Source organism: Numida meleagris, chromosome 22, assembly GCF_002078875.1.
Source record: "Numida meleagris isolate 19003 breed g44 Domestic line chromosome 22, NumMel1.0, whole genome shotgun sequence".
Lineage (NCBI taxonomy): Eukaryota > Metazoa > Chordata > Aves > Galliformes > Numididae > Numida > Numida meleagris.
In genome coordinates, this window is record NC_034430.1 from 4,066,308 (window position 1) to 4,077,129 (window position 10,822).

A 10,822-nucleotide genomic window follows, 5' to 3' on the forward strand; every position below is an offset into this window, starting at 1 on the left:
CCCCAGCACTGCTAGCATGCATCCCCAGTATTGCAGCTGTGCATCCCGAGCACTGCTAGCATGCACCCCCAGTATTGCAGCTCTGCATCCCCAGTATTGCAGGCATGCATCCCCAGTATTGCAGCTGTGCATCTCTAGCACTGCAGCCGTGCATCCCCGGCATTGCAGCTGTGCATCCCCAGCACTGCAGGTTTGCTTATTCATTCATATGCAAATTGAGAAGAAACATACAGGAGAGGGTAATGTCTTGGCCTCCAAATCATGCTGGCACTATGATGGTGGAGCAGGAGTTGAAGTCTTTCTGGCTAATTAATTAGTGCTGACAAAGGATAGTCCAAGTCAGTGCTAAATATGTGCTACGTGCAGGAGCTATTTTCCTCTCGGTGGCCCTAAGTAATGGCTGCCTGAATTGAAGCCTACACCCACAGCCAACACTGCAGCCCAAAGGGATGGGGGTAAGCAAAGCAAAGCTTGGGCTTGGGCAATGCCCAGCACCCATCTGGGCTTCGGGGCTCCTTCCCACTGCTCCCTGAGCTGCCTTCTCCCCTACAGACCCCACTCCCCCTCCCTAAGGGGACTCCCCCCATCTCAGTGCAGTGGGAGGGGAGTTCCTGTGCTGCAGTTGCACCTCAGCAGTGCGAGCTCTGCACCCACTGCTCAGGCACAGCCTGATCCCGCTTCGTGCTTTGTTGCTAACATGGCCCACCGTATAAAAAGCTATTGAGGCTTCATGGAAACACACTGCTTTGGAAACAATTCTGCTTGTACATCATACATTTTCCTGTCATTTTTATTCCCTTGGTATTTTATTACTGAGGGATATTTGCATGAAAATAGAATCTTTGTTTCATAAGAATTCATCTGCTTCTGCTACCCTGGTCCTGGAGGAATTTACGGTGAATGAACACTCTGTATTTCTCATGTTCTCACACACACAAAAAAATGCCAATTATTTAAATTATTGTATCTTCTGGAGGCTTAATTTCCCACCATGAATCTCCCATTCAATCAATGCCACAGCAACCTCGAGAACTGAACGGGGAGGAGAGCTAGGGAAGCAGCAGCTGCAGGAACCCGGCGGTGGATTCGGGCTGAGGCTCCAGAAATGCTGCCCTTCCATCCTGCGAGGCGACTGCCACGGGACTGGGGCTGACAGAAGCATCAGGAGCTGTGAGATGGGGCACCACGAGCAGGGGAAGCGTGGGATGAGCATCCGCTGTCTGCCTGTCAGCACCAGGCAGTGCCCTTCCCCGGGGACACCCCTGTGCCCCAGAGGGCAGCGGGTGGAAATGAGCACGTTCACGTTTTTCATAAGAACAAATTACTTTGGGGAGCCCGCCTGGACCAGCGCACTCCTCACGCCTCGGTCCTCAGAGCCTTAATCAAAATTTGCTTTGAGATGCTTTTCAAAACGTTCACAGGAATATTGTATTTTCCAGGGGCTATAGGAAGAATATTTGCAATTGAAAAAAGCAATAATGGCTTTGGAAAGCAACGTGATACAACTGCCAATTAAAATCTTTGACTTAAAACCCATGGACTTCATAAAGAGGAATCCAGGCTTCGTGGAGAGGAAAGGAGGGTTTGGTTCCCAGAGCATATCTGTACCGCAGGGCAGGGCTACCCTCCATGCTGGCCTTGGCTGGCCTCCTCTTCCTCCTCCTCCTCTTCCTCCTCCTCTTCCTCCTCCTCTTCCTCCTCCTCTTCCTCCTCCTCCTCCTCCAGGAGCTGCCAAGGACTCAGGAGGAGCAGCACACGGGACTGCTCCCCATCACACAAGGATTCCCCTCACAAGATCTCCTCCTCCAAACCTCCAAACTCCAGTTTCAGCTGGAGCTGCAACTTCCCAGTCTGGCTGCTGAGCTCCCAGTTGGCTGTTCTGCCCTTAATCTGCTGCGGGTGGGTTCCCCTACGACAAAAAGAAGCCGTTCTTAAGTCTCAAATGCAGAGGCATTAATTCTTAGGCCAGAAATCTGAGTAAATCCCATGGAATCCTCAGTCTGGTCTACTTCTGAACAGGCTTTCGGTTCCCTCCTCCTTACTTAATTGAAACAAATGCATCCATTTAAATCTACACATCTTCCAAATTTTCTAATGCCTCCTGTAATTCATGCCAATCTTTTATCACTTGAAAAACAATCAGGTTCTTTACTTGCCTAATTCTGTTTTGCTTGCTCCCAGGCAATTTAGATCCTGAACCACCAGCTCGTGCACATGTTCATTAGCCACATCCATTTAGCTGCTTGGGCAGCTGTGCTTTTTAATGGAGCTGAAAAAGCTGCATGAACGCTCCCTTCCAATGCAAGCTGTAGGGACGGAGCCCGCAGGGTTTGCTCTGGCAGAAGCAGCTCTCCCAGAGGCAGGGAATGAGCAACACAACGAGCTCTTCTCTTGGAGGCTGCAAATTCTTGGGCTTCCTGTTCACATTTCCCCATCTCCTCGTGTCAGCTGACAAGGAGGAAATCTCACGTCTGGCTAGAAACGAGTGCAATCTCACTGCACCGAAACAGGAACAAAGAGTAATCCAAAAGCACTTACAAGGGGGTTTTAGAGCAGTTTCACAATTCTGGCAAATATTAAGTCGAACGCGCTGAAAATAATCAACAAAGCAAGCTTCCCTCTACCCACAAAGCTGGGAGCTCTGCCCTCAGAGCACGGCGATCTTGCTCCGTGCTGCCCTTCCTGCACGGCTGCATTTCCCTTGTCCGCCGGATCCCACCGCACTGCAGCGGCACTGCTGGCTTCAGAGCCCAGCTCCGCTGTGCTGGGAGGAACAGAGAGCCAGGAAACACGCGGAGCTGCCCGCAACATCTTGCTGACTTGCAGATGGAATCCAAGAGCAGAGCCGTCCCGCGGGGCCGCCTCCCGGTCTCCACTCGAATGAGATCGCGCAAACAAAAGGGCTAACAAACCCCAATTAGCGCTCAGGAGCATCTCCCAGCACGGCGCAAGGCGCAGGAGGCTGCTTTTTGGTGCTGTGGTGTAAACTAACAGTTAAACGTCGCCTTCTGTTCTCATTCCTTCCAGTTGAGCAGGCTACGGCCGCGTCCGGTTTTCTCCTCAATAACCAAATCAAGCATAAAAACCAACTGCAGAACTATGCGTATTGCACAAGAAGACACGAGACTGAGCGCAGCCACGGGCAATACAAGAAGCAGTCGGGCCGCTGTTTGTTAGCAGGGCAGAACTTTAGGACCCAAACAGATGCACTCTGCTTTAGGAGGATGCTCGTCCCACATCCCACACCGCTGCAGGAGGGGGTTGGCACAGCATGGCACGGAGCTGGGATGAGCTGGCAGCAGCCTTAACCTTCCCAAAGGGCACTCCCTCATCACGCACCATTCCCAGCACTTTGCAGCACATCCCGGAGGACCAGGAGCCGGTGGCTGCGTGAGAAGTAACCTCTGAATGCTCCAAACCTGCTGGGCCCACGGATTAGGAAATTAATAGTTGGCCTTACCCCTTGGAAAGGCAAATACAACAAGGAAACAACAGGGGTCTGCCCGGCCGCCAGCTAAATCCTGCCTGCATCCCTGCTGCTGCCGGACTCCGTGTAATTTAAGCACAGGATTCCCCACTCTCTGCTGAGAAGAGCGTGCTGCCCTGGCACTGCTCTGAAGAACTGTGGGGACCGAGCAGAGCTCTGCCTGGCAGCCAGAGCATCGTGGAGCAGCGGGACCCCCAAGCTGTGCCATAACAAAGGGCTTTGCCATGAGCCCCAAGGGGGGACTGCACGTGGGGCAGCAGGAAGGCTTTGTCAGAGCTCTTCTCTGCAGGGAGATCGTCATGACTGGACACACAACACGTTTCTGCTTCTGGCAAAGCTGAGCACAGACATAGGGGTTGATCAGAGCGTGAGATCCTTCATCCAGGCCTCAACTGCGTGCTGCTTCTGAGAGCGATTTCCAAGGGCGGAAACACGGGGAAACGTCACATCACCGAATCACCCACCAGACACCAACAGATGGGATAGTTTGCAAGTGCAAACATCTTCCCCGCGTGCCACCCCACAGCAGCACGGGGTAAAGGAATGCCCACAGCTCGAGGTGCTCCCATCGCTTTCAAGTGCTACTCGCCCAGAAGCCTGCACACATCCCTGCACCAAGGGAAGCTGTCCCCTCCCGCTGCCGGTGACGCTGGTTTCTTTCTCCAAAGGAAACACAGCACCAAGGGAATGCATGAAGACACGAGCACCTGGAACAACGCGCGTGTAATCCGCCAACGGACACGGAAACCGCTAGGAGCCTATCAGTTCTGACAGCGAGTTCCCCAGGGCTATCCAATTATAATACAATGAACTAGAGCTACTAAAAACCTAAACAGGAGTGTATGTCTCTCTGATACAGCAATGAGCCTTAAGCCACAATTTAAAAACCATGCGTGCAACGCAGAGATACAGGACGGCTTCTGAAGGGGAGGACGGAGCAGAGCTGAGGAGCTGGGGGGGCTGCACAGCCCCAAGCACGGTGCACCCAGCGTGGGGGGCTGCCCCCCCGTGAAGCACTCATTAGCAGTATTACAGCCTTCCCATCCAAATAGAGAGCTGCCGAAAGCCAGAACAAGCAGCAAAATGGGGAAAAGCGCTCCAGGTATTTGGGGACTTTTGGGGGGCTCTCTCTCTTGGGGGGCTGTTTGCAAACAGGTGCACCAGCGCTGCATGGTGATGGGAGCTGGAAACAGCTGGTTTTCATACAAAGGATTCTCAGTCTGAACTCAGCCCCACCTGACTGCGCTAATCACTTCACCTGGTGCTAATCAGCCCAATGAAGTGCTCCTCATTGTAATAAATCACTCTGCTTAACAAGGAGTGCCACGCAGCCCTGCCACCGGCACCATAAATTCACGGAGCGCATTGAGAAGCGTTTGCCAGCAGCAGAACCTGAAGGGTAAAAGATCGCCTCGTTTGTCCTCCCTCGCCGCACAGGGTGCTGCAGAGGCAGCAAGGCCTTGGCTGACTTCAGTTGTGTACGCAGGAGTTTAACGCAAGGATTTATTTTTGTAGATTTTTTTTTATTCCACGAGATGATGCCAAAAGCGAGGACTGAGCTGCCCCTCAGGCTGTGTGTCCACAGCAGCTCCCCGGGCACAGCACTGCTAATTGGCCATTAGGGCAGAGCCAGGCTCGGGCAGGTGAACCCCCAACCACGGGGGGGGGCAGCTCTGCATAAGCACCATAGGGAAATCACAGAGTCCACTCCTGCAGTGAAAGCTCAAGCACCAGCACTCATCCCCAGCCCAACCTGCAGCCAAGCAAAAGAATTCCTAAGGAAATCATTTTTTTTATAACTATCTGCTTTACAGAACTATTTCCTGGGAGGAGGAATTCTTTTGTTTGCGTTTTATTAGTCAAAGCAGCAGCTTTATCTCCGCTCATCCTTGCTTCATTTTATTTTTTTTTTTTGCTTCCCTACCCGTATTTTCAATGGTAAAATCCTGGCTGCCGGTGCAGGCTCACCACTTGGGCCCCCAGGAGCATTTCTGAGCCACCCCCGCTCCATGCCAGCTCAGCCCCAGCGCAGGCTCCAGCCCCACAACTCGGTGGTGGGCTGGAATTGGCTTTAAAGCATTAGGAAGGAGCTGCCCTGCAGTCAGCCCGCGCGGTGAGGATTTTAAGTATCTACAGATTAAATGGATGTGACTAAGAATAGACGCAAAATGTTGCTTTGATTCTGCTTTCAGATGGGGAATTTGCTCGTGCACCGCTGCCAGGAGGCTGCGTTAATGAAGTACTCGTGCAGGCTGCAGCTTGCTCAAGGCACGAGTTTCAGAGGGAGCCTGCACACTTCGGCCGGGCACTAACAGGGTGCCACAGTGCAAAGGGCAGCACAGCGTGGGCTCCGGTCCCCGCAGCACCTGGATGCTCCAGCACACCACTAAAGGGCTTGGCTTGTGCAGCCAGGGATCCATTTGGCCGCTTGCTTCCACGCTGCAGCCACACAACGCTCCGAGCCAGAGGCATGGGAAAGGGACGGTGACTCCACGCCGCCTCCAAATAACCAACGCAAGTTTGCTCCGTTCACAAGCAGTACAAAAACCAGGACGTGCTGTTTGCATCCTCCGCCGTCGCCATGAGATGGTGCTGCGATGGCAGCTGGGTGCTCCCCTGCTCGGTGAGCAGAGCAGGACGCAGCTCCCCTTCCCCGAGGTGCCCCAGCTTCAGTGCAAAAAGGATTAAAGCTCTCAGGGTAACGGCGCCCAGCGCCGCCGGTGTCAGATGGCACCATTGGACACGGATGGAACGAGCTGCAGATGACATTTGCATCTTTTTGTTTTCTGGCTGCACAAGGAGGTCCTGCTGTCAAACGGCTCCAAGTCAATTCATTCCACAGAAGAATTCGGGATTAAACGATAAAAGTCGTCAGCGCGGTGTTTTAAGCTCGCCCTGCCCACCCCTTCCAAGCAGCACATGAAGGGCCTGAAGAGATTATGTCTCCTAAGCATGGAAGACGTGGCAAAAAAATTGATTACACGGTGATAATAGGAATATGCTAGCTGTTTAGGTGTCAAATGAAACATAATTCTGAAGAATATTTTTGCCTTTAGAATAATACATCATCTTCCCAAACTGCCACGAGCTCCCCTGTTATTAATGCTCCTCAGAACGACGACAATTGAAATGATAATGCGTTTCTAAATTAATATTGCATCTTCCCATTTCAGTATCTGATGAGCTGTATCAAAACTTCATTAAATCACTCCATTTCGCCGGCTCCAGCCCATAATCAGCGCTGAGTCGCACATCTGGGCTCGCATCAGCCCACGCTCCCAGCCCCAGCCCAGCACCCCCCCATGGCATTTCCCATTACCTGCCCCAAACTGAATTGTTCCGGGACAGAACTCAGCCAAGGGATCGCGCTAAGCGACTTCCACGGGCACGTCGTTAGGTCGGGGTAAATTAATTAGGAAGCTATTTCAATCCTTGTAAAAATTTAAATCCCACAGCTGCCGCGGCCAGGCTCCGCTCTCCCCTTGTGTTTTTGTTTATTGTCAAAATTGACTGTAATTAAGCCGTATGTGCCAAGCCAGGATTATACCTGCCTTTTAAATTAAAACGGCCCCTTCAGTGCCTGCTGATAGATGCGGCTAATTCATTTAAATTCTCATTTCAAGACAGACATTTCATGTCAAGCTTGAAACTTAATTACTCGGTCAGAGCCCAGGAGACCGCCCTGCCGTGCAGCGCAGCGCTGCCGTCCCCTTGCAGGGCACCGGGGCCACCCAGGGGCCCCCAGCCCTGTGCCTCCCATGCTCGGGGTCCCCTCTGCTCCCACACCAGCTCCAGTCTCCTGCTGCTGCACCTCTGCAGGAGGCAAACGAAGCCACATTTCAGAAAGCTGTGGCCCTGCCAGCATCGCCCTCAAGGGGAACCAACAACCAGCGCACAAAGAGGGGGATGCAACAAATTCAGACCCGGTGACTGCAAGTACTTTGCTTCTTTTCCTGCACGTAAGGCTTTACTTATCTTTTCCGTAAAGAAATCCCAGGAAGGAATTTATTTAAAGGCAAATGCTACGGCGCGTTGAGTTCCGCCCCTGGCCCCCAGCAGGGCTGCAGGGAGCACAGCTCTGCTGCTTAGGGCTGAGGGGCCCAATCAGCTCCGAGCAGAGAAGCCATACATCGATTTGCAGCAAGGACTAAGAAATGGATTTTTCTTAAAAGTTGGTGCATAACGGCACTTCACGTGACGGGACAGACTCTAGAAAAAATAGATCAGCTGTTAATTTGCATTCATGAGCCTTAACAGCGTTGGCCAGAAAGTGATTAAGGAACCGCCTAGCAGCCTCAACATCCATCGACACAGAAGCGATCCCAGCGGCTTCCCCGGGCACCAAGCAAAGCAGCAGCCCTGCTGGGGCAGCCCACGGTCCCCCCCCGCTCCCCCCACCCCCACGGGCACATTCTGCACAGAGCTGTGTTGCTGCAGCTGCTGCTTGCAGAGCTGTGGCCACACTTCCCCCACGGAATAATCCAAAGCGAAACCCATTTGCTTTCAGCCGAGCTGGGGCTGTTTTTACTGCTGGGGAATTTGGGGCTGAATGTTTTCGTTTTGCTGGCGTTTCTCATCACTTAGGTTCTCAAAGCCGGGAACAAACCATGGTTTATTTCTTTCCAGCGTGACTTTGCACCAAAACACGAACCACCACAGCTTGCCCCCGTTCCAAGGTATTTCACCTATTTGAGCCGTCGAATCGTGACTTTTATAAGTTGAAAGGATAAAGGAATTATTAAAACACACGGAAACAACAGCAGAAATGCACGACGTTTGGGAAGCACAACGCAGCAACGCTACATAAAAAGATTTAACGAGTTCCGTGGGAAAAGCAGCAGACAAACTCAGCAATTCAGCTGCAAGGTATTTGAGCTCACTTGCTCAACAAATAGGTTGCACTGGGACTCGAACTTATTTTGTCACTTGTTATGAACTGCAGCCCTACGTTCTGTTTTTTCCTCCCCATCTGATGCAGGCTCCTTGCTCGGCAGCTCAGGGTTGTCCTTCCAGCACCTGGGCATTCCTCACGTTCGGATTCAGATGCTGCACTCAGCTCTGATGTTTCTCTTATGCTAAAATCCGGGATGTTTAGAAATCCATAAGGGTCAGGTAAACCACAGCTGCTCTGGGCAAGAGCTGGGAATCACTGAACGGACACTAAGCAGAAACTGGAGAGCGAATTTAAATGCCACTGAAATTAGAAGTAGAAAATAAGGAAAAGTACATCCATTTCTGAAAGGGAAAAACTTGGTATAAAAAAGCCAAAGTAAAACGACCCATCAAAAGATAATTTTACCAACAAAAAGTGGCTCAACCTTTAAGAAATTCCACACCCTGGGGTCTACATTTATCCAAATCCAACTCTCCTTTGACTGCGTTTCCCTAGAAAGGGATTTGCACTGAAAACGAGACATTGCTTAGCTCTACATTGACAGGTTTAGGAGGTTTGTTCCCATCCACCCTCCTGCGAGCAAAGCAAGTTCACCACGGCCACAGGTCAGCCCTGAGCAGAGCGAGGAGCAGAGTCAAGAGGAACATGGGCCTTCTGCAAGCGTTGGGGGGAGCGGAGGAAGAAAGAGGAACGGCTGAACGTGGGGCAAGCAGCGTTCAACTCGGCTAAGGAGGATCGGCTGTCAGCACACCAACCGAGGCGGTGACGTGAGGACAACTGGATGGTAATTTTCCTCCAAGGTACCCAAATTACAGCTTTTACACATCCAGGATAATATTACCCAGCTGCACAGGCTGGGCAGTGGGCTGCCACAGAAACCCTCTATTTGCGCGTTAGTGCACGTGCCATTGCACGCACTGCTGCCGTGCAGAGCCCCGTGAACAGCACCCCGACCTGCCCGGGTCAGCACGGGGTCCTCTCCCCTTCCCCTCGTGCCTCCCAGGTTGCAGAGGCTCAGCAGGAGCCGCTACTGAAATCTTCAAACAGTAATTAGCGTATGATCCTGCTAGCAGAGAGCAGCGCCTTCTTAAAACCCAGAATTGCAAAGCACCTCCTGCTCAGCGGCACTGCCCGCTCCCCCAGCAGCTGCTGCAGCTCTGTCTTGGTGGAGATGTGCAGGTGGGGGCAAAGCCACCCCGCTCAGCACCCCGAGCTGTGCAGCACCAAGGGCTGCTCTGGCACCGCGGCTTTGGTAGAGCTGCAGGCCAGGCAGCAGCACGGCCACCAGGGAACGCTGGCAGGGTTTGCTGCACGAGGGCTACAGAACTGCCTCGTGCCAGGCTTTGTTCCGCGATTCATTATTCTGAACTGCTGAATAATTCAGCGTGCAGGATTAATGGCATATGCCACCACGACACATCCCATCTGGCACCCGGCTCCCTCGGGAGGAGCTCTCTCCAGAGGTGACAGCGCAGCACTGAGCAGCAGGCAGGAGCCGGGCACGGGCTGCCCTGCAGCACGAGAGCTGGGGCTGCTGGGGTCCCTAGCACACAGCAGTGGGAGGGACGGGGGGGGTGAGCTCTCCTCGTTGCACTACAGGGGCATGGGTAGCAGCAGAGCTCCAGCCTCATCCCAAAGTATTTATCAGAGCAGCAGTGAAAGAGCAGCAGAGGACGTGCTAAGGCCAATGGTTTGTGACTGCAGCTCCCCGCAGCCTTTCAGTGCTGTGACAGCTTTCTTCTTCACTTGCTTTTCTAGGCAGATTTCAAACACTCCAATGCAAAAAAAAAACAAAAAACCACCAAAATATAGATGGATCTCCCTATACCACTTACTACTGTACAAAGCACAACTGCACATCAGTAATGCTTATTTCCCTCCCAAGACCAGCCCAGAACGCAGGGCATGGGCGGTCAGTTTTGAATGCCATCAACACGTTACATTTGAAGTCAGCTTGAAACCTGACAGGACATCAATGGCTCCAAATAAACCCCCATCCGTGCAAGGTGCCTTCCTGCTTCTCAGAGCTGACCTGTGCCATCCCATTGCACATCTGGCGATGCACGAACACACTCAGGCAGCTCCTGGGAGAATCTGGTGATCTGAACATTGCACCAGGCCAGCCTTGTGCTGGAAGGGTTTTGCCATTGGTGACGAAGAAAGGACCAAGTCCTGGAGGACAGAGAAAATGGTGCGTGCTCAATGGACTGGGCCTACAGGGACAGGACTAGTGCTGGCATCTTCCCACATCCTAATCAATAATAATTGAACAGAAAGTGATAACCAATTCAGAAGATAGAGATCTCACTAAATTAAATTAAGATGTACAGTGTAATCAACATTCATTAAGCCAATTTAGTCAAGTGATGACCTCAGCAGCTTTTAATCATATACTTAAATGTCAAATCAATATGTAGATTTGGTACAAGTCCTTTCCAATT

The 10,822-nt window shown here is 52.1% G+C and overlaps 1 long non-coding RNA gene across 1 annotated transcript; it reads left to right on the forward strand.

Annotated features, from left to right (window-relative positions):
• LOC110387501 lies at positions 7–10,161 on the forward strand. The gene is made up of 3 exons (XR_002432545.1): positions 7–4,589; positions 5,680–9,181; positions 10,140–10,161. It is a non-coding gene; the product is annotated as an uncharacterized LOC110387501 (long non-coding RNA).